The 26,427-nt window shown below is 47.3% G+C and overlaps 1 long non-coding RNA gene across 1 annotated transcript; it reads left to right on the top strand.

Annotated features, from left to right (window-relative positions):
* Positions 1–153: 153 nt before the first annotated feature.
* LOC142803051 (uncharacterized) lies at positions 154–14,887 on the top strand. The gene is made up of 2 exons (XR_012893995.1): positions 154–604; positions 14,194–14,887. It is a non-coding gene; the product is annotated as an uncharacterized LOC142803051 (long non-coding RNA).
* The last annotated feature ends 11,540 nt before the right edge of the window (positions 14,888–26,427 follow it).

Genomic DNA, 26,427 nt, shown 5'->3' with positions numbered 1-26,427 from the left:
TCGTACACATTTTCGTGTATATAATTTTGTGAAGGCGTCAGCAATACGAGCGAGTGAACCTGATAAGAGCCGCAATCTGGCGTACTACTTGCGGAGTGATATGCAGGCGCGGAAGCTGCTCCTGCATCACCTTCGCTCCAATGTCACGATAAGTTATCGCCAGGTACAGTTGATTGTTTTATTTTTTTGGTGATGACAAATGATCTATCATCAAGGCACTCGAAGAACAAGAGGGAAAACGTGGCTCCTTGGCACGAGCGCGGGCTCAATATGGCACAAAGGAAGCGCTACGCCAGGCGACGACGACCGCATATGGCACCATACGGCAGCCCGTCCCCCTGAAGCGCTCCGCACTTGAAATGCGAAATGGTTTGGCTCCGCCAGGCAACGTAACGTAATATCGTGCAAAATCGAGTTTGAAATATGCGGACACAACACGTTCGGAATCTCAAAAAACGTGCAAGCGTGTCAGAAGCACATGCTGATGCAGACGACGACCGCCCATTCCCGGATGGCCGAATCCAGTGCGCACAAGCTCCGCAAACAACACGCTAACAGCACTCAGGCAAGCCTCGTGTTCTTTCCGGACATCCATGAAATCCCGGTAAGTGGTTCACGTCATTTCGCTCCAAAATATACATGTATGCCTGTTTTGTTGCGATAGCAATTATATAGACTCTCTCGGCTGATTTTTGCCGTCACGGTCATGTACTGGATATGTATGTATGTAGTGAAGGCACACCGAAACATTACAGAAGAAAAAAAATGCCAAGGCACCCACCGTGCATTCGAACCAGTGGCCTCTCGCTCCTCTCCTGGTATTTTGGGCTTTTTTCGTGTGAAACGTCGACAAGACCTTCCTCGACAGTCCGGAATGTCTACAGTACGTGTATTGCAGACTGCGGAAGCAACTTCGTCAAGTACACACTATCAGGGTGTAAAGAAACGCGTTAACCAACTAGGTCATGTGCACTTTATACAAGGGTTGCCTCCCAACTAATAAAGCCGACAGCGTCGTCGCTCTGTTTCGACGACATATTGTAGCTCTCGGATATAGCTAATTTTACGGACGTGTTCGAGTGCAGCCATCTTGGCCTCTTGGCTGTGCCGTTTTGTACACACATCGCCGAAGGAACGGTGCTTCGGTGAACTGACATGCATGAAAGCAAGCGGGCATTTGCGTTCGACATTTTATGACATTGTTAGTTTCCCGTTACGCCGTGCAAAACTGCAAGGCCCTTGAATCGCAAATAAAATTGCTTGTGCACGAGAACACAGCGAGCTGAGTGCGCGCAGCCATATTGAAAATGCGTGTCGCGCCATCTGTTGCAAGCGCGGCGAAGCCACACCTTGCACTGCCACGCGAGCATATGCTCCGCGAATCAAGCGCGAAAATTCACAATCCGAGCCTGGTTGTAAGCATCTTTCGCACTTTTCCTCTCCTGTTATTTTGTGCTGTTTTCATGTGAAACGTCGAGAAGACCTTCCTCGACAGTCCGAAACGTCTAAAGCACGTGCATTGCCGACTGCGAAAGCAACTTCGTCAGGTACGCACTATCAGGGTGGAAAGAAACGCCAACAGCGGAAAGCGTTGCTTTCCACTCAGTCGGACTGCCACATGCCTTGGCTGACGTAAGGCGGAATTCGTGCTTAAGCCGGCGTCAACGTAGCGCTAGAAACCCTCTCCCGCTTGCGCTCATGCAACGCGTGTGTTTACGATTTGCCAGTCATGTAGGACACACAGAACAAACAAGTGGTGCGAAAGTGCAAGCCAGATCTAGATTTTATAGTGCTATGGTGACGCCAGCTGAAAGCACAGATTCGCTTAGCGGCAGTCAAAACATGTCGCAGTTCGACTAAGTCGAAATGTTTCCGCGCCGTTCACGTTTCTTGCCACGTGATAGTATGAAGTTACAATTGTACTGAACGTGCGCAGTTGTTGCATCTACGCGCGAGTCTTAATATATCCTACTACTAGCAGTGACCTACGAAAGAGCACGGCAATTATTTGATGCTGCATACAACAGGTATACTGCTTTCAAATCGCTGGTGGTAGCGCTGGACAGCTGGCGTCGCGCTTGAATAAACGCAATAAGTATGCTTACTCGTACACTTTTACGGGGGTTTTTCCTGCTGATTGCGATTATCCACTGGCGGCGGAGCTCGCCTTTTTGTCGTTGCGGATGAAAATCTGTGCAATCTGAAAACATCGCACCGGTACTATTACCGCGTCATGATGTGATCTTCCCAGGCAGCGCTGAGTATTTCCATCCGCTCGCGCAGATTAATTTTGCATCGAAAGATGGCCCAGTGGTGTCCAGACGACTCCTTGTAGGTGGTAGCGGCGTGAATAGGCGCTTTCTCGTATTCTAACCCCCGTATTCACAAACACTCCTCGACTAGACTTTCACCCTTCACTTGACGGAGTTGAGCACTGCACCACAGCTCGGCTCGAAATGACGCTGCGCTACTCAAGAATCGCAGCAGATTATCGCTGACATGCAGTGACTTTCCGTGCGTAAAGATGGCGCTCCCATCGGCTTTCTCAAGTGAAGGTGAAGCGTTGAGTGAAGGGACGTTCTAGAATACGGGGGTAAGGTTCCAGAGGCACCGCTTGCCACATTACCTTCGAGCCACAGATAAACGCCTTGGCAGTTCAAAACAACAAGGCCGTCTGGATGCGGGAGTATGCGCCGGCAGCTTAGGCGCCTGGCTGCGAGATATGTGTGATCCGGTCTATAAAGCGATGCTGTTGGCGCAGCCCTACGAAGAGAAGAGTGCCAGAGCCGACGAACGGTGTACTGCGGAATGGCTTTGCACTGGGTCGTCATTAAATACCCAAAAATTAAAACTGAAGATCACTTTGTAAATTCTAAAGCGTGACTAGCGAAAGCCGGTGATCATCAGTATGATTACACAGTGCCTTCTCTTTCTTTTTTTATGTTCTCTCGGCAATCACCTGATTGATGAGAGAGCGTAAGAAGGAGGGGCCACAGCTGGCACCGTTCCAGGGCGCGAATGGACGCACAGACGGACTACGAGCCATTAACCCTAATACGCTCCAATCAGAGAATCATTGTGTGGCTGACTTTCACCACTGTAAAATAGTCGTGCCAGCAGATTTTCGCTCAATTCCTAATTACTCCCTCTTTGCTGGTTTCAATATTGTGCTCGTCGGAAAATAAAAAAGGCCTCTCTTCGGACGAAACTATTCATACTTTTCTGAGCGTTGGTGTCAGAATCTCGGATAGAATATGCTCGAAGGTTCAAGATTTCTTTTAGAAACCAGTGACACAGATGTATTTACGTATGGTGAAATCAACTATCTCAAGCACTATCAAAAGATGTGCAGAATTCCTGAAACATTCTCGCAGAAACAAGTAAGACAATTTTCTAACAAGCAGTCCTCCTCTTTACGATGCTTTCGGGACGGCCTTATGCTCTCCCACAGTAGAGTACCCACTACTCGAAATCGTTAACCCCTTTTTCTAAACACGCAAGTAAACGCTGAATGCTACGGTGTTTCCACAGAAGTCGACTGTACATATGTGAGGCCCACGAGATGGCTTTAGGCTCTCCCATAGTCGAGTACCCAGTATTCGAAATCGTTAACCACTTTTTCTAAACACGCACAAACAGTTTTGAAGGGTTTCGAGTGTGAGGCCCACAGGCCGGCTCTTTGCTCTCCCATAGTACCCTACGAAGTACTGCTAATCGCTAACAACTTTTTTTTAAACAACTCGTTGTCTAGTCGTCCAACAATTGTTCAAGTCACACATTTCGGTGTCCTTTTGATGTCATTGTAGTCATGGGGACGGTTCACTGCTCTCCCGCAGTTGAGTATACGTAGTACTCGCACTCGTCTAACACTTTTTCAGAACGCATTGCGAAGCGCTTTGCATGCTCGAAGTCAGCCCGGCCCGAGCGTAATTTTTGCCGATGTGGCCTCAAGTGTAAGGACCAGGGGATGGCTTTCAGCTCTCCCAAATAGTGGAGTACCGAGTATTCTAAATCGTTGACCGCTTTGTGTAAACACAGTCAAGGTTAGCTGTGATGTCAACCCTAGCGATTTATCAGCACACTCAAAACCAAATCCTGGCTAGACTACATACACGCCCGCAGGCAGAAAATCGAGTCAAATTATCACCGCTTCTATAGGTGGCTCCGTAGTCGTGTTACAGAGAAACCGGCCCGATTTGAAGTGGCCTTCCGAATAGCCGGGATTTTAGGTCAAATTTTTTCTCAAGATTCGGCCTGCGCTTAGCCGTGACTTCCTGTAGGCGGCCCGGCCTTGATGCAGTGGCGGGAAAAAAGTACTATTATACACTTTTCAGAGTGGCTTCTCGCCGAGAATGCAGCGGATATTACGACTACAGGTAATTAGAAAACCATTAGTATCACAATTACCGATATTTCCGAGATTAACATGAAAAGCAAACAGAGCTCTGCAATCGAACTCGGGACCGCATGCATGTGAAGCAAATGTTTTCCCTATTGCACGACAGCGCCACCGCATGATGGCGAGTCTTTTTGCAGGGGTATATATCTACCAAGTGAGTTTTTGCAAACCGTCTTCGGAACCTTGAACTGTTTTTGTGCCATGTGCATGCATTTGATCGGCGAATAGTTTGTAGGGCTTCAGGAATTCGAGACAACCACGGCGAGCGCTTTCGGCTCCGACTTCGGTTTATGGTGCACCGTTCCGCAAGAACGATTAACGTGTGTTTGTGCGTCGTTTTAGTGCTTCCCCGTGAACTGCGGGTGTTACGCTCACCGAAATTCGCGGACGAGGCTGTGTTTAGCTGTCGAAACCTCCGTATGTTTCTCCCACGTGCGTGTGCTGTGAGAAATTTTGCTGATTTGTGTCGGGAAGTACACGCGTGGCAGTGACAGCAGCCTATTCTCAGCTGTTTTAAGACAATGCGCTTTCGCACGTAAACGGGTCATGGGTATTTTAGCGTGCCTGCTCTAACATTTGCATTTTGTTAGCGCGAACTGCCGTGAGCTGAAGGCTGGGGCAGCAGCACCTTTTTAGCATTTCAACGATTACTTATTTCTGCAATTAGAATTTATGCGCAACATTTTGCTGTATAGTGCTTTTCACTCGTTTTCAGTATTTAACTGATCTTATTTATGGGATGTGGCTACTCTTACCTTTATTCAGAATCACGTCGTTGTTCATGTGAATGCCGAAACGCGCGCCAAGGTTAAGTATGACGTACACAAATTAGCGACAAACAGGTCGGTCTCCCTCCAAATAAATAAATAGTCCTCTGCACATCTCTTTCGCGAACGTCGGCATGCAGTTGGGGTCAAGAAATGGTGCAGAATGAACCTCGAAATATTTATTCTTACTGCTAGCAGTTGCTCTTTAAAAAACGTGGGATTTTATAGCTGGTACATTATCTCCACAGCAAAACACTGGTTGTCTTGGTCATGGTTCACTGTTACAAATTCATGCTCGAATATGAGAACTGTAGTTAATATTAAAAAGAGTGAGCAAATGTCAGTGACATACGCTATCCTGCTGACTTCGATTGATTGATTGATATGCGGGGTTTAACGTCCAAAAACCACCATATGAATATTAGAGACGCCGTAGTGGAGGGCTCCGGAAATTTCGACCACCTGGGGTTCTTTAACGGGCACCCAAATCTGAGCACACGGGCCTACAACATTCCCGCCTTCATCGGAAATGCAGCCGCCGCAGCCGGGATTCGAACCCGCGACCGGGTCAACAGCCGAGTACCTTAGCCACTAGACCACCGCAGCGGGGCTCTCCTGCCGACTTCGGCACCTGACTTCTGACTTTTGTACTTGATGTTCATCACCAAATTACGCAACCACTAATCAAAGATCGACCAATACATTTTCAATTTTGATCTTTTTCTGTCTCGCGGCCTTCGGTTCGTTTCTTTTTTACCATGATTTCCCAAAAGCATCAGTTCAACTTGTTTGGTAGAACACGAGCATGAACATACATAGGCCAGTGTTTCAGAAAGCTGTCACGCATGCACTAGTACTCTTTTATTTAGTGCATGACACAGTGTCATACCTCGACAACTGATGAACGGACAGTTGTCTGTACTCTTTCATTGAATTCAAAAGAGTAACAATGGCACCGCACATCCCAGTGTATGCCCAAATGCAGAGAGATGTAGGATATCTTGAATAAAGTGTGTCATATAGCACTGGAAAATGTTTCTGTCTCAGACCGTCTTTTGGAAAAACGACCATCACAAGAGAGCGGGACGAAATGGCAACGCACGAATGCCACGGCATGCAGGCGACGATGAACGTCACGCCGGGCGCCCAGCTAGCGTGGGGGGGGGGGGGGGGGGTTCTTTTGCTTTTCCGCGCTCACGCTCATGGCTGAACGGTTCTGCGTAAGTTGATGCCGGCTTCTGACGCCAGGCTGGCGCGGCGGAGACGGTGGCTATCCCCCCCCCCCTTTTTTTTCCTTCTTGTGCCTACTCTTACCGTCTGTATGCGTAACTTCCGTGCCACGCGTATATCACGGGTATTTTTTCATTGCTGGGCTCCCTATAGACAGGATTTTAATCAGTACGCAAGAGCGCACCACCTATGTGCCGTTCGTTATCCGCCACGTGACTTAGTGTAGGCATTCATGCTCACACGGCCTCGTGAAATGTAAGGCCCACAGGACAGGTTTTTGCTCTCCCACAGTAAAGTACCAAGTACTCTAAAACCGTTAACTTTTCCTAAACTTAGCTCTTGTATTGGTTGGTGTAGGCAGTAATGCCATGTACGCCTAGTGCCATGTACGTAATGCCAGTAATGCCATGTATATTACTGCCATATTATATATATATATATATATATATATATATATATATATATATATATATATATATATATCGACAGAGCAGGCCCCAGGAAAACCGAGCTTTTCAATTTACTGCCTCACTACGGCTTGAATAACGGAACGGAAACGGAGACCACCGAAGGCGTTTATGCGGTGCCATGGCGGAGAGGAAGGGGAGGAAGTGGTGCCGGATTTGACGCCTCAATCTCCCGTTGGACTATATTTGTCACGCTGTACTGCTTGGGTGGTGCGGCACCGAGATTGGTGCAGGTTGATTTAACAGCCGTGTTTGGTAGCCGCGTAATTTAAGGCAGGACACGGCGGCTTTTGGCCATTTCGAAGCGGCGGCATTTCTTAATAATCATATCTACGGTCGTGACGTTGGTGTACACACTCAAGTTGAAGGCGTCGCCCGCGACGCTCTTGAGTATGTGGCCGTCCTTATCACTTTATCGTGGCCCACCCTATATGGCCCACCTCATCGTCCACTTTCCGGCACAACGCGAGCACGTCCTGTATGTACGAGACACACGACTCGGTTGAGGACTGGACACGAGTGGCGAGTTCTTTTCGCGCTTCCATTTGGCCACCGGACGGGTCCCCAAAGATGTCGTGCAGTCGCTCCTTGAAGATATCTCAGCTGGTGAGCTTGGTCTCATGGGCGTCGAACCAGACACGTGGGGTGCCGTCCAAGTGAAATATTACGTTGGCGAGCATCATGGTAGGGTCCCATAGGTGTGTCTGGCTAACACGCTCGTACATACGGAGCCAGTAGTTGACGTCAAGTCCAGGTTGCGCGGAGAATGTACCGGGATCGCGGGGGTAGGGCATCGTCCGGTATGTTGTGGCTGGAGCTACAGATGGAGACGCTGACGGGTTGTTGTCATTGGTAGCCATGGCCGGAGACTCAATGGTGCGGCCACTGCGAAGCTTCGTGGCGAAGACGGGGAACGTTCCACCTTCACCAAATATGTTACGAAAAAGAAGAGACGCCGTATCGATGAGGCTGGAGATTAGATGTATTTAAAACCAGCGGTAATGGGGTGACCAGTTCACCAGCAATCGAGCTTGTTTGTTTGTTTCCCTGGACTCATGGCTGCCACCCACACAGGGGGATTTGCCAAGAAAGCGTGTGCATTTTTTCCGTAAGCATCATAACTATGTGTAATGAATTTGTATTATAATAGGACTAATGTAAGGAAAAACCACATAAAAAGAGAGCAAACGAAAAAAGAGAGGAGAGAGAGAAGAAATGTAGGAAAGGTAAGGAGGTTAACTAGACTATGCGTCCAGTTTGCTACCCTACACATAAGGAGGGGGAGAGGGGAGTAAAAGAGAGAGAGAAGGATAGATACATGTCACATCACACGCACAATGCCGAGTTTCACAGGCGGTCCCTCAATGAAGTTGCTGACAAGTATCTCAGGAGGGCTCGTGTGGCTTTCTGTGCTGATGTGCTGCGCGACCAGGCTCCTAAGATCTTTGCTTCATTAAATGGCCGGTCATCGAGTCTGTTCAAGGCACACTGGAGAGTCCGGCGATCTTCATCAAATTGGGCACAGTGGCACAAGAGAAGTTCAAAAAACGAAAAAAAAATGGAAAAGTCAAGTTGAGAAATTTTGAGATTTCAGGTGTTGTGATTACCACTCCGCTGCGTTTACTCCTCCTCACCATTTAGAATTTTGGGGGGTAATAAATAATAATTATTTGATTGAAGATCACACAGGTACGCGTTCGGATGCCTGAATATATTCGCAAACGGCATTGAAGGCATCCCTGTGGCAATGTCCCAAAACTGAGGCACCAAAGCTTAGTGCAGTTTCCGCCGTCAATGTAACGTCTATTTTCAGAAATGGATTACCTAGAAGCCTTTTTTTTAAGTATAGCCTATCGGAGACAATACAAAAAATAATGTTCTATGATTCCATTTCTCCGCAGAATGCGCAGAGGGGTGATATTGTCTGACCAGCTCTGTGTAGATGCAGGTTTAGAGGGGGGGGGGGGGGGACACGACATCGGAATTTGGTAATTGAAACTTCGAGCTTTCTGGACTGGTTCCTGTGGGGTCGCTATGGAAACTTGAGGTGGTTATATTCTGTCCATGTAGCTACTTTTTCTATCATATCAGTGCAGATTGCTGATTTTCGATATCTTATTGCTGTAATATATTCAACATCTGGCAGTATCGATAAAATTGGGCCATCAGGTGCAGCTTGTCCTGAGGAATCGGCCAGTTCATTTAATCTTTATGCACAGTGTCCCGGAACCTATAGTAACCTCAGGAGTCTCAACTGTGGTGGTGCTAATGTTCTGAATGTCCTTAGAATTCGAGAGTTCTCAGAAGATGTCAGAGCTTCACAAGCTGAAAAAGAATGCGTCATTATGACTGCGTTGTTTTGATTTGACGGAAGTTTTCAAAGAACTAAAATAATCGCCACGAGCTCCGCTTCAAAAACTGGAGTAAAATCAGGCAGCCTCATTGAGAAGGACCAGTCAAGCGAACCAGAAGCAATGCCAACACCTGCCTTTTTTATTATTCACTGAAGCATCTGTGACTATTATACTTTTAGTTTCTGAATGCTCCAAGTAATCTAATATGTTATTTAAAAATTTGAGAGATTGTAACTTGGCGTTTGGGGGAGAAATATCATCATATTAATTTATAACATGGCAATACGAGTCATTAGTCTCAATTACATTTCTAATGTTCACATTTATACTTTGTAGATTCTTTTGTACAAACATTATCTGGGGTGTGTGAAACCGTACCCAATGAGCAAGAAAGAAGGTGTCTGGGTTTGTGATAAGAGCATATTGAAATCTTCTTGCCGGTAAGCTCTAATATCTTAAAAATACTTGTACAGTCAAAGTGCTAAATCGACAAAGTAGTGTAAGCAAGTGCGCTTCCATGTACAGTACGTTGATAGCCACAAAACTAGGGAGACCCAGACACATTCGCAGTGCTTCTCGCTTCAAGGCAACTAAAGGTTTTGTTTTTATAAGCAGGACCACCCGAGAATAGTATGCACCCGAATTCCATGATAGGGCGCATGTACATGTACAAAATTATCAAGGTGTGCCTCCGTAACCCATATTTTCGGTTACATAGCCTGTGCAGTAAGCCTGAGGCCCGTTGTGTCTTAGTAGTTATGTACTCTATGGTCGGACTCTATGTTTTTCATTATGAATGATTCCCAAATATTTTATAGAGTCTACTTGCTGGATGGCATATAGGATTAAAATTGAAATTGGGTCGGCAAGTGGAAACATCAAGAGCGCACTTTTGTTGACATTTAATGATAATGAAATCGACTACAACCCAATTTCTAACGTGTCAATATATCTTTGTAATTTAAGTTGTAGTAAGCAAATATCAGTCAGCAGCAAAGAATGCAATGTCATCAGCATAAATGTAGACAGTAACTTCTTGGTCTGTTGGAATTGTGCTCATTAAAGCGTGAAGTAACACTGGAGATCAGACTGCTCCTTGGGGAACTCCGCGCGTTTGTTTAAATCTAGATGAGGAACATCCATTCTTGACGCAGTAGAATTCTCTTTATTTTAAATATTCTGCCAACCGCTCAATGAAATATTGTGGGAAATTCAATATCTTTAGCCTGAAACCCCACATATCAATCAATATCTTTAACGTGTTTAACAAAATGAAGTGCTCCACACTGGCGTACGCCTTGGCTATGTCAAGCGTTACTAAAGCAGCGTATTGCCTTCTTTTACGAGCGAGCTGTATTCGGCTCTCTAAATCAGCATGGGCACACCAAATAGAGAAATCACTACGAAAGCCGATTTGGTTTAGTTTTATTACTTAATTGTGTGCCATCCAGATACTTTCTCGGCTATGTAGGATCCTCTCTACTAGTTTGACCATGTGAGATGTTAGGGAGATGGGTCTGATATTATCAACCGTTAATCCTACACCTGGATTTTTAATATAGGAATGACCTTTGCTATCCTCCAATCCTGCGGCATCCATGAGTTTTTTTAAGGAGTAACATTGGCGACGGCACTAGGCGATAAACTTAACAGAATTTTAATCGTGGGTACTGTGATTACATCTGGGCCAGGAGACGCAGAGGGTAAATGTTTAATCACGTTGGATACTTCAATATGTGTCACTTCGTCAAAGTCAGACTTTGTCGTAGACTTGTGCCAGTTTCGTCTTCCTCGTCAGGCACACGCACGTCGCCCCTAGAAAGCAATATATATAAATATATACATATATATATATGTGTGTATTTATATATATGTATATGTATGTGTATATATATGTATATGCATGTGTATATATATGTGTGTATTTATATATATGTATATGTATGTGTATATATATGTATGTATGTATATATATATGTATATATATGTGTGTGTGTGTGTGTGTGTGTGTGTGGACTAGTCTTTTCATGACGACGCAATTTTCGTGTTTTCGTTTGTGTGAAACATCAATCGCACATGTTTTTTCCTCGTCATTTCATACTCATGTTTCTGTAGTAAACGAAGTCTGCTTTGTCATCATCGTTAATTTATTTCTAACAAGAAAATTTTCTGTTTAAACGTTATTGGTGCCTGTGATGTTTAAGTTTTCTTAACTCATGTACCGTCGTTCACAAAGCCACTGCCAGCTAGACAAGTTCACACATTGTTCCAGGCTAATGATTATCCTGGCCTTAGCTTATCATTGTGCTGAATCAGAACGATTCGAGCGGCATCGACATCTGCGAGGCTTTGAAGGCCACAAGCGGAATACCCGCATGCCTTTTATAAAGCAACAGGGCGCCTCGAGCATTCAGTTGACGTCAACGCTTCCATCGAAGCTTGTTTTGCGAAATTCGCACACGCACGGATTAGCGAAATGCTGATTGGTCGAACCATTACCGACAACGAGGAACAGATATGTAGGCCCAACAAGGGGGGAACATGGCGCACTAATCACATGCCGGAAGTGGTTAGATAATTTGACCGGCTGCGGTGGTGAGACGCGTTGCCCACTCGCCAGAGACTGTCGCAATAGGGTGTATACAGTTCCCATCGATCGCTGCTCCAAGTGTGGCAAAAAAGAAACAGTGCGCCATGCGATGTTCGAATGCGTGGCGGCCAAAGGCGAGTAGCACGACGTGTGGCGTCAATCCGGAGTCTCCGTTAAAACTCGTATTTTGTGTTACAATGATCGTATTGTGGCATCGATGGGAGCCGTTTAGCTGAAGCACGCCGACAACCACAACGAGCTGCATACCTAGCTTTATACAGAAGTTTGGAATGATCATGCTTCGGTGCGCTGCCTGGCGGCTAGAAACGCAAGGCGAAAAACCCTTTCTCAGAAGGTGGCGTCGGACTAAGCCGGGTGCGACATTGTCACCTCTCGCTGAACCTAATGGGAGTTATTTTCATTCATTCATCCGTTAGTTCATTCATTCAGACTCTGAAATTTGTGATTTTCCTTGATGAGGAAAGTGAATAGTAAATTTCCTCTACTGCCGTTTTGAAAAAGTGTGGTCAGGACTTAACGTGGTTTTCCGGTGCCTCCAAGATGGCAGACATCGTAAGCTTCCGGCTCATCACTTTGTTTAGCCCTACTTCCTGAATATAGCCCTACCTCCTGGATATACCGCCCGGATATACCTACTGGCCCACTTTCGACCAAGCAATATTGTAAAGTGATGACGTCACTGCCCAACTCCACAAATTTTGCCGACGGTGGCGTCATTTGGTGACGATATCACGATATGATTTTTTGCTGGACTCATGTTGCTGCAGACACGGGACGCCGACGAGAGACGCCGGTCAAATTTCGTGTTTATGAGGCATCTGAGATATTAGCCTTCCCTCAATAAGAAAGTCCTAAGCGTCCCCAGAAATTTCTTGGGGGGCGAAACTCCCTATGCCGTGGGTCGGGCGTCCACGATGTAGTAGTAGTAGTAGTAGCAGTAGCAGTAGCAGTAGCAGTAGTAGCAGCAGTAGTAGCAGTAGCAGCAGTAGTAGCAGTAGCAGCAGCAGTAGTAGCAGCAGCAGTAGTAGCAGCAGCAGCAGTAGCAGCAGTAGCAGTAGCAGCAGTAGCAGTAGCAGCAGTAGCAGCAGCAGCAGTAGTAGCAGCAGCAGTAGTAGCAGTAGTAGCAGTAGCAGTAGTAGTAGTAGTAGTAGTAGTAGTAGTAGTAGTAGTACGCGCACCCTTTTCAATAGAGGAGGAAACCAGCGCACGGTAATCATAAATAAAAGGGTAGTTGTTTTTGATGAAATAACTTGCAAAAACGAGTAGTGGTGACTTAATCTTCAATACCTTTTGCCTTGAATTTGATGCTTACTGAAAAAAACAACTAGTATAAGAAGGACGCCCTTTGAGCACTATCTGACCAGAAAGTGTTGCCATGTTAAACTCGCTAAGCGTAACCTGGCTTCTCGGTTTTAGCAAGGTTTAGCGAACAAAGTGCACGTCACAGTATGTTAAGCTCGTCGGTAATGTAGTACCTGAGGAACGGCTTTAGGCTCTCCCATAGTCGAGTACGAAGTACTTGAAATCGTTAAACACTTCTTCTAAACACACAGGTTTAGCGAGTGTTTGGCTGCAGTGCCATGAATACAGTGAACTAGTATATAGCCATGAACTAGAGGAGGTGAAAGGTGGGAAGACGCCAACAGCAGGCCGTAAGAAAGTGCGTGAGTGCCACCTCTCGGTACTTTTATATGCTGAAGATGATGATGAAAAGATTCGTTATGGTGGTACTTGGAGGTTTCACTAGATGGATGGACGGATGGACAGACAGAGAGAAGCAAGTACGGATGGATGGATGGATAGACACATGGAGAAACTCGGGGATAGATGCACGGATGAACGCAGGGATGAACGCACGGCTGGACGCACAGGCGGATGCCCAGACGGATGAATGGAAGCAAGAATGAACGGACGGATGGACGCTTCAGCCCACTCATCTTCATGCACTCCGTGGATATGCTGTAATTTTTTTATAAACAAACAAGCGTTTTGTGGGTTGGTTTAGCGTTCAATAGTAGATTTCGTATAGTACTCTGAATCATGAACTCTTCTTTTTTCAAACATCCGCCAAAGGTGTTGATCTACTAAAGCACTACGCTGACCGTGCACATGCGCTCTCTCTCTCATTCTCTGCTTCTTCTTTTTCCTTCTTACTGCCTTTTTGTTTTCAGTATTTTGTCTCTCATTCGTCCTTCTACAAGACGTCCGAATAACTGTTTGCCGTGTGGAGTTGACTCAATTCATTAAGGGACTTGCCTTTCCTTGTCTTATATTTTACCCAATACGACGTCTTAACTCGTACAGATGATTGATGACCAAGTTTAAATGCAGATAATTGATGACCACCTTCAAATCCTCTATGCAGTTGCCGTGGAAGAGGTGCTAGAAGAACGTGCGGATACTTGGCCTGGTATGTCAGCGAAAGGCTAGTAAGTGGCTTCTCGCCCGAAGATATTTTGCTACGCAATATCACTGCTCCAACGGTCGCACTCAATTTCCATGAGAAACACGCCCGAACATTAATTCATATTCTTTACATGTATGTGCAGTGCTGCAACCACACCGCGGCGGTGACTGTCCACAAAACTACGGGCATCGAATCCATGATTCATAGCTGCCCACCTCGCTACAAGTGTGGGTTCATCCCAAGCTTCCTCTTTACACGTCTAGCTTCCACGTTTCATCACTGACACATGGCAGTCGCTATAATTCCCGCCGCTGATAGGCGCCTGGCCTCAATACCAACAACCAACACGTAAAGAACATAATTGAAATCACTACAAATACACAATTGGCGTACACAGTATATATACAGTCTCGATGTATATCTGATATCCCGACGACAGTACCACCGTAGGCGCTTCAAGAAACAGGCAATAACTGTGTTCATGTTATATCGATCTACGACACCATTTACGTTGTCATATATCCATGAGTTCCTGTGATGTGTTGTAGCGTGTTCAATTATCCCCTGTTCCCGTTTCTCTCAAGCGCAAAAGAATGACTGTGGCGTCCTATTCACGTAGTAATAATCTCTAGCCTTCTTCTTTCCATCACTACGCGTTGTTTTTGTGCTGTTTTAACTAGAGTCCACCTCAATAGTACGGTGGCGCTTGGATACTGACCCCGAGAACGCGGATTAGATCCGGCCACACTTTCATGGCCGACAAATGGTTTGGTGCACGTTAAAAGCAGCGCACGTGGTCGAACTTGCCAGAACCACATCGTTATATCTTGATTTTTGTGCGCAAAACTCGTGAAATTATTACGTTTCTCTTTTTCTTGCGTTCGTCTCAGGGCAAAATAAAAACACACATGTAGAAGGCAAAACGCAGGTAAATTATGCAGACGCAAAAATTGCGTCACCATAATGAGATAGTGATTAAAAAAAATTGAAAACAAAACTACGTATGCGAAATTGGCCGGCCACGTGTATAACCAGTAAAGTGGCTGGGCCGCGGTGATGCACCACTACGCCGCGCCAGTTTCCTGCATAAATGTCATCGGGGCAGGCGTTACTCGTAGTACGGTCATCCACGCTCCGTCCACATGGCTGGACGACCTAAACGCAGGCGTCCGTTCACTAACCGTTTTGCGGCACGTAAGGTTAACTTTAATGGCATTTCTTTTCTCTTCTCTTGCACCCACGTTGAGTGCGTACACCGTCGCGCAAACTCGTCGGCAAACCTCACCCGCTTACGCGCAGACACACAAAGGCCTCGCAAATCACTTCTCTGGAAGCCACCTCGCATCGTCAACCGCGCGCCATTCGTAGAGACCTCATACTTCTTTTCTTCCCGACATGAAAAAAAAAAAAAAACGCGAGAAAAAACTTGTCCCGGACAAGGCGACCTTCGTGTTCACACAAAACCCGAGAGTACACAGACGGCACACGCCCTGAGTCGCCCGAAATCACGAGTACATAAAAATAAACGAGAAATAATAAAGGTATATTGACGGCGGAGGCCCTGCGATTGAAACAAGCAGACGCGCGCGTCTCCCGGCTTCCATACAAAAATTTGCGAATGATGTAGAGAGAGAGAGAGATCCTGTAGTGGCGTTCTATGGGTTACTCATAGGTCATGAATAACCATGAAATAACCGCTCCCTTCCTGCGAGAGTGCCCCTTTCCCCTCCCCCCACCCTTTCAGCGCCGTTGGCCCGCGGTGCTCAGCCACCACAGGAGTGGCAGTGAGGCTATATGCAGTGGTAATTAGGTAGGTAGTTGTGTCGCAGATGATGCGTGACGCAAAGATGGATTTAAATTTTTTTATTCGTAAAGGTAAAGCTGGCGTTGAAAATTGAACATGTGGGAAGAAATCCCAGAGTCGGAGGGTGAATTCAATTAGGGCTTCCTGCGTACGGAATGCATGCAAGTTAACTTAGTCACAGTGAGAAGAGTGAAAAGTGACTACCATTAAAATAACTACACAAAAATAAATAACAAGAAGATGAGAGAGGAAAAAAAACTGGGGGTGGTACTTCCTAGACCAGCTTAGTCCTACGCTGGAGAAAGGGGGTAAGAGGAATACAAGGCATATGTACAGACACACATGAACGCAAATGACTAACACAATTACGCAGCATGTACAATTTACAACCAGCAAAATGCAAGTAAAACAACTTTAGCAGAAAAAGATGCAACATCTTCAAACAACCCCAGTCACTGCTCCTGTGTTGGCTACACAAATCGTCCTGAATTCAACGACGTGTTAAGAACACGTACGCGGGGAAGCGAAATTGAAGACCAAATCGTGGAACCACCGGGTGTGTATTAATGAACAAATGGGATTATCTCCCCTAATCTGGGCGTAATCGAAGTTTTCTTGTTGATGCGATCCTCCCACACTTCCACATGAACACTGCAACAAGGAATCTAGCAGTAGGGCACCGTAAGTACTTGTTTACAAGACGAACACAAATACAGTGAGTCATCCGAGCTAATTAAGCGGCGTTGTTCGAGTGGTAGTTAAAAATTTTGTGTTTTCTTCGTTTAAATAATTCGTCATTGACGTAGTCCTTGGTATACATTCAACGTGTTTGCATTCTGTTGGTCACGGCAGCTCTCTTTTGCGATTATATATTAAAACTGGAAGATTTGGCTACGAACGTACAAATGCGGCAAAGTAACTTGCCTCTTTGGATGTTGTTGTTTTCTAAAAAACGTTTTCTTCAAGATATTGAGCAAAGAAAAGTTGGAAATTCAGATATCCAGCCACGGTCATCTCAATTTCAGTACTTTTTTTTGGAGGGGGGGGGGGAATAGGTTGAAATGCCGACTTTCGTAGAATATGGACGCTGGATTATGCTTACTAATAATTTCAATTACTGACGCAAGATATCCACGGCAAGTGTCAATAAGGAGCTGGAAATTAATTGATACGTTATGTTGGGCAAAGTGGGTGTGAGGGGGCAGATGAGGAAAGAGACGGGATTGTCTGGGCACCATTGTTTCCAGGTAACTATTCTAAGGCAAGGTAATCAACATTCCTCGAGCGTGATAGCGTGAGTGGCAAAGCTCCTGTAGTGAACGCGTATAAAATTATTATCGGCATGATGGGTCACCTGCCATTCTATCGTGCAGCTCGGACCTTCACTTCGTTGGCTAACCAAACTTTTTTAACAGACGTCAAAAATGATGCCAAGGGCATCATCGTCTGTTAGTTCTCATTAAGCGTATATTAGGAAAAGAACTTCTATCTACCGAATCGCTGTCATATGTTCAATGTCAATGACCGTGTGTAGACTCATCCATTAACATTGTTTATATTCTGTAAATAGAAGCATTTAGAGAGTAAGATCGATTCCTTCGAATCGTTTACTGTTGCGCGATCTGACTCATGCGAATAGCCTTCGCAAACACAGCGTTAATAAGACAGGCGAACGAGTTCCTTAGCGCTGGACGTCTTCATTCGATCGTACAGACATCTACATGTGCCGAAACATGCAGACGCTTTGCTGTTAATCATTCCTACCGACCGCCTCATAAGCAGAAAGCATTTACAAGCAGCCGTCGTCCTTTTGCTATCCTTAAGAGGCAAAACAAAATCGCAGATAAATGAAAGGCATTGACGGCTTTCGCCGACAGTTTCTCAGTATCATAACTTAACGAAGATGCGTGGCCGACATGCCGTAGCGGGCCAGCCAATGAACAATATCAGTTTCGAAATGACTTCGAGGCAACGCTGTGTGTATCCTTCTAACGAATTGCTCACGCTGATCTCCGCACGAAGGTCACTTTCGCCATCGACTCGCGTTCATTCTATACCTCGGCGACTTTGAACTTCGTCATTGGCGCTCCAGTCGGTGCAAGGCTACAGCGAAACCTCTTGCTTATTTGATTCGAGGATTACCTTCTAGGACTCGATAATAAGTGCTCGCTTCTTTCTGGGCTACCTCTGTAGCGGCTCATGCTTAAAAGCTGGTGGGCTACTTTGAGAAAAAGAAAGGGTTGGTTTTAATGTTTTTTAATTGTAATTAAAGTTCAATGCTGTGTAGTGACTGCGCGTACTCTATGACGCATATTTTGTGTCGGCTTTGTTTAGAAAAAGTGTTTAACGATTTAAAGTACGTTGTACTCTACTATGGGAGAGCAGAAAGCCGTCCCGGAATTCTAGTCCGAACCAGCAACTTTAGATATGTGGCCAACCATCGCGCGCAAAAGGGTCAATTTAACACACAATTTATCGCTCATCAAGTAATCGGGTAAACAAGGCACTGCTTCTCCCTATGATCGCCCCTTGTCTCTGATTATAATCATTGCGGTCGGATAATCTTAATCGGATAACACTAAAACCTTTTTGTCACCAGCCTCTTCCCAAAGTAGTCAGCCTTTAAACAACTGGTGGCGATAAGGGATGCCGAAGATTGTGTTAAGAAGTATGCATGCGTGGGAAGTCCCTTGAAGGTGAAGCACGCAACATAGAGGTGGTTGGGGAGGAAATACCGTGAGAAAAGGAAAGTGACGAATGGCTGAGCTCGAACCATGTATTGAGACACCATCAGCATCACCATCAGGGTGTTAGCTTAAGCTGGTCTAAGTGACGCCTTGTCTCCTCTTCCCCAATCTGTAACACCATACGGAATGAACTTCGTCATTTCTCTTAACATGTGGACGCCGTTATCGAATTCGCCTTTTTTGACATATATCTATTGTTCTTTCCATCTTGATAAATGTGCGGGAAGTACGTTATCAATGTATTACATAAATGAGCAAGCGCAGACAAGAGACTGAGCGAACGAAAGCCGATTGCTTTGTCAGCACGCACTTTCGAGCTGACGCCATTCTGCCCGAGGTGCGCCACAACGCCAGTCCACGACCGCCACGTACGGACTACGTCGCTAGCCTAAAACAGTGACCTAGGCCTGAGGCGCCGTCGTAACATCAGAGAAACGGTGGCGTCTCTTTCATCACGCTGCAGCAGAGCGAAAGCGTCGCAAGGCGCAAGCCTTGAGTGACTGGCGGCCAGCGACCGTTGTGGGGAAAGATATACCGTGCACAAAGCACGCAAGTACAGGCGGGGTTCGTTAGAAGTGACTGGCTTCCTCCGATCGGGCTTCTTTCAATGCTGAGAGGAAGCGGCCGAGACGGTGCGCGTTCCGGTGCTCGGACACAGAGATGGTCCCGGTGCGACGATAAAAACGAATCCCTGTCTGCAGCGGCGGCAGTGGTGGTGTGGGGCATTCCCGCAGTACACGTGCCCTGGAAGAAGGAGGAAGAGAGTGACGACGCTGTTTTGTGTCCGCTACTCTACGGGAAATTGTCATCTCCAGCGCGTGAGAACAAGACAGGCGACGGTCCTCCTAACAAGTGTTCGTACGTATACGTCGCCGCGTCCTCTATGGATCTTTAGCGGTATTGTGTTTGTCAAAGACAACTCCCCCGCCTCCACGTTCAACCTGCCCACCCTGTCCGTACTCGTACCTTTTGTCCAAACTTAATTTATTCACGACGGGCACAAGATGCGGGGGTTGGTTCGCGAAGAGGGTGATAACGAGGCGGATGGAGAGGGGATTCAGATCACACAACATTAAAGGCGACAGGCGTCTAAGCATGATGCCATCTGTCTGCTGTGGGGCGTGGCGTCTTTTGCATAAGGTTTGTTCGAATCACGTGTGCCGGCTTTCTCGAGATAGCGCCGCCTGCGGCGGAGTGGTGGAGCGCGTGTCCCAACTGCGTGGTTTAAAAAGGGCAGCCTGCGTAGAGAGCTCCATCGACTGCGCGAAGAATAAAGGCTGCCACTAGTGCTGGCCGATTGCTGCAGCTCCAGCTCATGGACTTCGCCTCCCCGTCCCGCGTCCCTGGCCCTCGCCCCTGTGGGCCATAGTAGCAAATAGTTAAATAGTTTGTTGTGCTTTGAAACCTTCTTGCTTTGATTACTAACAGGACACAGCACGCCACAATACACAGAAGATAACGACCAGTGAATGTAGAAACGTGCGTTTTACAGCGAAAGCTGCATATGGCAAGGAGAAGCGAAAAACTTTCCGGCAGTGGTACAGTGACTAGAATAGCGAAGTGTGATGAACGCGCTGGCTAGCACGTGCCGCCTTGGGAGAGAACCACCAGGTGGCGCTGGCAGACGTTTGCACGTCTCAGAAGCCGGATGTTGTCCAATTTGCTGGAGATGTGGACACAAACCTCCCGTTAGAACTTCCTAGTGGAGACATGTTGCGTTTCTCAACAGAATACCGGTATCTGGGGGTGACCATAGGCACGGGAGAAGACCCATTCTCGAGGCACGAGGATGGATTGCGGCTGACCTCCCAGCGTGCGAGCTGCATTCTGCTCCGGAGAAGCCTCTGGGGCTGCAACAGATATGTATTGGTGCGAGGTCTGTGGAAATCGATCCATGTACCATGTCTGACCTTTGCAAATGCCATAATATGCCTGTCCAGCAAGACCCGTGAGTGGCTGGAGCGAGGCCAGAGGGAGGTGGGCTGTTTGGCATTGAGCTGCTATGGAAAAGTTGCAGTGGAGGCCATCCAGGGGGACATGGGTTGGTCTACGTACGAGGCGCGGGAAGCCACGAGCCAGATCGTTTATGAAGGACGCCTATACGCTTCATGAACGATAAGCGGTGGCACCATCGTATGTTCCGCTACCTGCACTTCGTGGGACTCAGAACGCAGTAATCGAACAGACTCTACTCTCTTCGACGCAAATACGACATGTTGGACCTCTCAACAATCGAAACCATGGAGCACAAGTTTTCAGCAGCAGTCCGGAAACGGATACGCGAAGTCGAAAATGCACAATGGGAAATCTTGATGCAGCAGAAGAGTACAGTTCAGCTGTATCGTACATACAAGGAGGCCATCGCCCCGATATCTGTGTATGACAACAGTGGTGGAAGTGGGCTACTGTTTCGAAGCGCACGCAGGACCGCTTCGCACACTCACATACCGCAGCCACTTCGACCCAAGCATCCACTCGACCCTATGCGGAGCGCGCAGAGCGGAACTGGAGACAGTTGAGCACTTGGTGCTACAATGCCAAAAACTCTCACCCGGCCCACCAGAGGCCACTACACTACCTCAGGCGCTGGCCTCGAAGGACAGGAATGCAAAAGCAGTTTCCACCACAAAGACAAGCCTCCAACAGTGGTAGAAGTGGTGCCAAAAAGGAACACTTCTTTGTGCTTTCGATCTTTTTTGTATGTTCTTTTCTTTATATACCTCCGCTGGAACACAACATATATGTGTTCACCAGTTTCAAAGGGCAAAGCCACAAATCATCATCATCATCACATCATCCAAGCCGGCTATGCGTTGCGCAGAGACGGGAATCAGCCACGCGTGTGGGCAATGTAAAACATTTGAAATTTAATGTCTTGTTGTTCATGCATGGCCTCAAATGGCAACTGAGAAAATATGTTAATAAGCTTCTGGAATTACAGGATGCCTACGCGGGTGTGCGACTAAACAAAAATATTGACAGGGTGCCGAAAGTGAGCGCATGACAACACTGAAACAGTTTGTCGATGTTAAGTGGTAGAAGAGTGGAACGATAAGCTCACCTGTGAGCCGTTGCTTGCAGCACCTTCCACGGCGAACCATCATTTCCTCAAGCACTAATATGTAAATAAAGCCCCATCTTTCGTGAGGTCAAACTCGGACGAGAATCACGAGCATGCAGTATCTTGATGAAAACCTTTCATTTGCTGCATGGTCCTCATACAATGCGTTTCCGAGTAGTGATTCACAATTTGATTACAACATTGTACTCTTAATAATTGGTCGCGCGTCTGTTTTTATCCCTAAGAAAAAAAAAGCTTTATAGTCTACAAGCGCCCCACAGAACAGTGTTTCCCTTGGGCTGCAAGCCTAAGGGACGCGCCCGAGCTTCAGGTACTTCCTCTTTTGACGGGAAGATGCTCGCTCCTTGTGGAGTGCTTTTGTGTAAAAATGCAAATGCGTGAGCAGAAAAAACTTGTTCACTTAATTGGTGAGGATCGGACCATCTTAGTGTGGCATCACTTTTTTTTTAGCAAGCAGGAAACACGTTCATTCAAGCTGTCACCGTGAAGCTCGTTATTGCTAAACCTCTTTGAGAAGCTGGTCTCAAGGGCATCTACAAATGCGATTAGCTTCTCGGGAAGGCCTACCCATAGGCATCCGCACGAGGGGGCAGAGGGGGTGGGCGCCCCCCCCCCCCCCCCCCTAGTCACCTGGAACGGGGGGGGGGGGGTGCTAAATCTGCTCTATACATTGACTGCGTGGTGGGCCACTCTTTTAGTCACCTAAAAGGGGGGGGGGGCGCGAAATCTGCCTCATACACTGGTTTAATGGAGACGGGGGCGCTACAATAAACCTTTTTTATCCTCGCACAGATGTGATTTGCATGTAGCAACACATTTATGTTTACTTTACACTGGGCGTTCTGTTATTTTGGTGGGTTTTGAGTTTACAGGGGGCAGGCGCTTTGTGAGGCTTTTAAGCCTTTTCCCTGGTCCCCTAGACAAAAAGACAATTTGTGCATTTCCTTCTTTTATTGTACCGCTTTTCCTTTTGCCTAAAATAAACTTCAACTTGAACTTCAACCCCCCCCCCCCCCCTGAACTGAACAGGAGTCCTGCGCGCGCCTATGGGCCTACCCCATTCAAAGCGGACAATTTCACCATACACAGTGTGCTCAAAGTGCCGGCAGATGTACCTCTCGTCAAAATGCAGCTCGCACACAGCTGAGTTTTCTTGAAGCAGCTTGTCAGCGCACGGGATTGCTCTCTGCCACTGCGCAAACAAAGCTTTGTGCTTTGGAACACCGAACAACGCATTCCTCTTTTTAGCTGACTTGTATAGCCTGTAGTGCACCCAGGATGAAGCAATGACCTTTGTTTTCGTGCCATGAGAGTGCATACAGAAGCATTGGTGTCACAGTACCACCGCAATACAAAAAATGAGGACGAACGCACCCGACCAAACTGTCGAAAACGCGCAAACAACGTATAAACGACTGCGCGCGCCACCACGAGGCTCCTCCTCAGAGGCTTTAGTGCAATCCATAGGCGCCGCTTGCCGCTCATCACACTTCCCTATTCTAGTCACTGTAGCAGTGGTGTCACGAGCGGACAACCGAGCCAGCTGCGAGCGTTGCTGAGTTTCCGCTATCTCGGCAGCAGAGTTGTGCACACCAAGCGCGAGCAAGTTTTGAAGTAACTGAAAAAGGCTGGCATAAAGGCAAGTTTCGTTGACGCTGCAGCATATCGAGACGGCAAGAAGTTCGCAGCGGTGGTGGTGGACCAGACGGGCTCGACTACGAACTGCGCCACGGTACGCAAAACGAACCCCCAGGTGGCCGAACAAGTGGCCATCACACTCGTTCTGCTAAATGGTCGGTGCGAAGAGGTATACAGGTATACAGCGACTGCAAATCCGCAGTCAAAGCCTTTCAAAAGGGACGCATATTAACACAGGCCACCAGAATCTTCATGAGCTCAACCAGCGATAGGATTGTCCATCGCACCTTATATTGGTTCCCCACGCATGTCGGCTCCGTAAACGGCGTTGCACTGAACCCGAACGAGTCGACCCACACAGAAGCGTGCGCGCTCACCGGCCGCGCTGCTCTCGATCTGGGCAACGGCTCTAGTGCCGACGACGCGGGACATCGTTACTAAATGTTGAGGCGGGCATTCCCAATGCCACAATCAAAACTCAATAGAGCAGAGGCCGTCTAGTTGCGCTTACTTCGAACACATTCGTACCCGTCGTTAGCATACCTGAATGCAATTTATCCTCACCAATTCCCCGATGCCGCCTGCGCCGCTTGCCGGCAGAGCGCTACATTAGCACACATGCTCTGGGAGTACGGATCACTTGGACCGACTTACAGCAAAGCCGAGTGGGATGTGCTTCTACGCAGCCCAGAACTTCAGGACCAAATCCTGGCCGTCCTGTGTGCCCGCGCCATTGTGTCAAGTGTGCCCGCGCGCATGGCGCGGGCACACTTGACACGAAGTCAGGTGGCGCGTGGCAACCTCAACGCCTGCACTGGACCATAATGAAGTTCTTCTCACTCACGAGCGGTCTTCAATGACTGTCCTATCAGTTACGTCATTCTCAGTGTCGTACTCAAGCACACGCGCCATTGGCTGCGTTTTGAGTGACGTCGTCCATCTCGTCGCACTGTGGTGCAGAGCACGCGTGCATCCGCTTCGATTCGCTCGGAGAATTTCAATCTGATCGGACGCGCCCCCGCGATCTCCGACGACAGCGTAGCTCCTGCCAACTGGTTCGCCCTCCGCGGTCTCCTGACGCCGTGCAGGTCTTACTGAGCTGTGCCCTGTCCTTGGACTCCTTCGACCGGATCCCAACTTTTCTATCTCTTCTCTTTCTTGTTCTCTTTCTTGTTCTCTACCTTGCCGCCGTTGCCCCTCTTTTTTCTTTTTCTTACTTCATCTTTACTATATTCTTTTATACCCCCCTCCTCCCACCCCCTACAAGACGCTGCGCCGTGCTCCGTTAAGGGCTGCAGAAATAAGCGTCTTGTTCCCTTTCTTCAACGAACCACTACCGCCACCACCACCACCATCAGTTTCTCCTGACACTTTCCACATAGGCATGCCACGGACAACTCTAAAAGAGCGCCTACAGTGAGAGAGCTCACATTTGCCAGGCCCTGGGTGTCGTTCTGGCACAAAAACAGGCCCGGGAGGGCGAGCACCGGCAGTCATTGCGTACTGATGATCCGGCAGCCTTCCAAGACGCGCTAAATTGTGAACGGGTATCGCGAACGGGCGGATGCAGCAAACCACGCCACCGAGTTAGCTCTTGATGTCAATCACTTGCAATAACGCCGCGCCAAACAATGAATGCGTGGTTCTTGAAGAAGGGGGAGAGGCGCTTTGGCTGGGAGTTGCTTTCACGAAAGCTTATACCGCGTTAATCGGAATGACTGACAGTGCGGCATGCGATGTTTGCGGCACCGATGAAAATATCGAACACCTGCTGTGCCACACTGTCCTCGATTTGCCTCAGACAGACAAGTACTTGCGAACGCAATGCGGTGACTGGACGATCGTCCTCTTTTTGTGCAGGTGCTATTACAGCAACGTCCCCATCCCTCGACAGCCAACAAGGCAGTGAAAGCCCTGCTGTGTTTCTTGAGAAAGACGGGTTTGTGTGAACGCCTCCGACATGTGGTGGAGTTCTAGACGCCGCAGTAAAATTACTGTCAGTCTCTCTTTTTTTTTCCTCTGTTCCCTCTTTCTCGTCTTTCTTGTGCCCTTCCCTAATTCCCCAGTGTAGGGTAGCCAAACAGATGCCTTTCTGGTTAACCTCCCTGCCTTCTCCCTTTGGTTCCTTCCTTCCTTCCTTCCTTCCTTCCTTCCTTCCTTCCTTCCTTCCTTCCTTCCTTCCTTCCTTCCTTCCATCCATCCTTTCTTTCTTTCTTTCTTTCTTCCTTTCAATCTTTCTTTCAATCTTTCTTTCTTTCTTTCAATCTTCCTTTCAATCTTTCTTTCTTTCTTTCTTTCTTTCTTCCTTCATCCTTTTCTTCCTTGTTATGTGGTTGCTTCTATGAGTTTCATAATCTGCGAACTACTGAACCTTTCCAATTAGGCATCATGACACAAATGTCAAGTCCCCGCAGGTCGCGGGATCAAATCCCGGCTTTAGCAGCTGCATTTCCGATGAGGGCGGAAATGTTGTAGGCCCGTGTGCTCAGATTTGGGTGCACGTTAAAGAGCCCCAGGAGTTCGAAATTTCTGGAGCCCTCTACTACGGCGTCTCTCATAATCATACGGTGGTTTGGGGACATTAAACCCCACAAATCAATCAATCATCAACAAATGTCAATTCAAGGCAGCTGCTGTATATCGTTTCCCTCAGAAACGTTGGGCTTTCGTAGTTTACACAAAACAGCTGCTGCTCCAAAGCAAAGAAAATACTTGCCTCCCGCGACGGTCTATCTTCTGACTTCCCCATAGTGGTTGGTGAGGGTTGAAATCTCCGGTGATAGTCCATGGTCCAGGTGTGTTTGTTAGCAGTGCACGTAGTCGTTCAGATTCAAAAAAGCTTGAAGGTGATATATATGCGCCTACTAGCGTGAAATTAAGGTCTGTACGTTTTACTGTCACACAGACATACTGGTTGTCAT

The sequence above is a fragment of the Rhipicephalus microplus genome, chromosome 3, assembly GCF_043290135.1.
Source record: "Rhipicephalus microplus isolate Deutch F79 chromosome 3, USDA_Rmic, whole genome shotgun sequence".
In the NCBI taxonomy this organism is placed as follows: Eukaryota; Metazoa; Arthropoda; class Arachnida; order Ixodida; family Ixodidae; genus Rhipicephalus; species Rhipicephalus microplus.
Note: the sequence above shows the minus strand (reverse complement) of the source record. Positions and strands in the feature narration are given on the sequence as shown.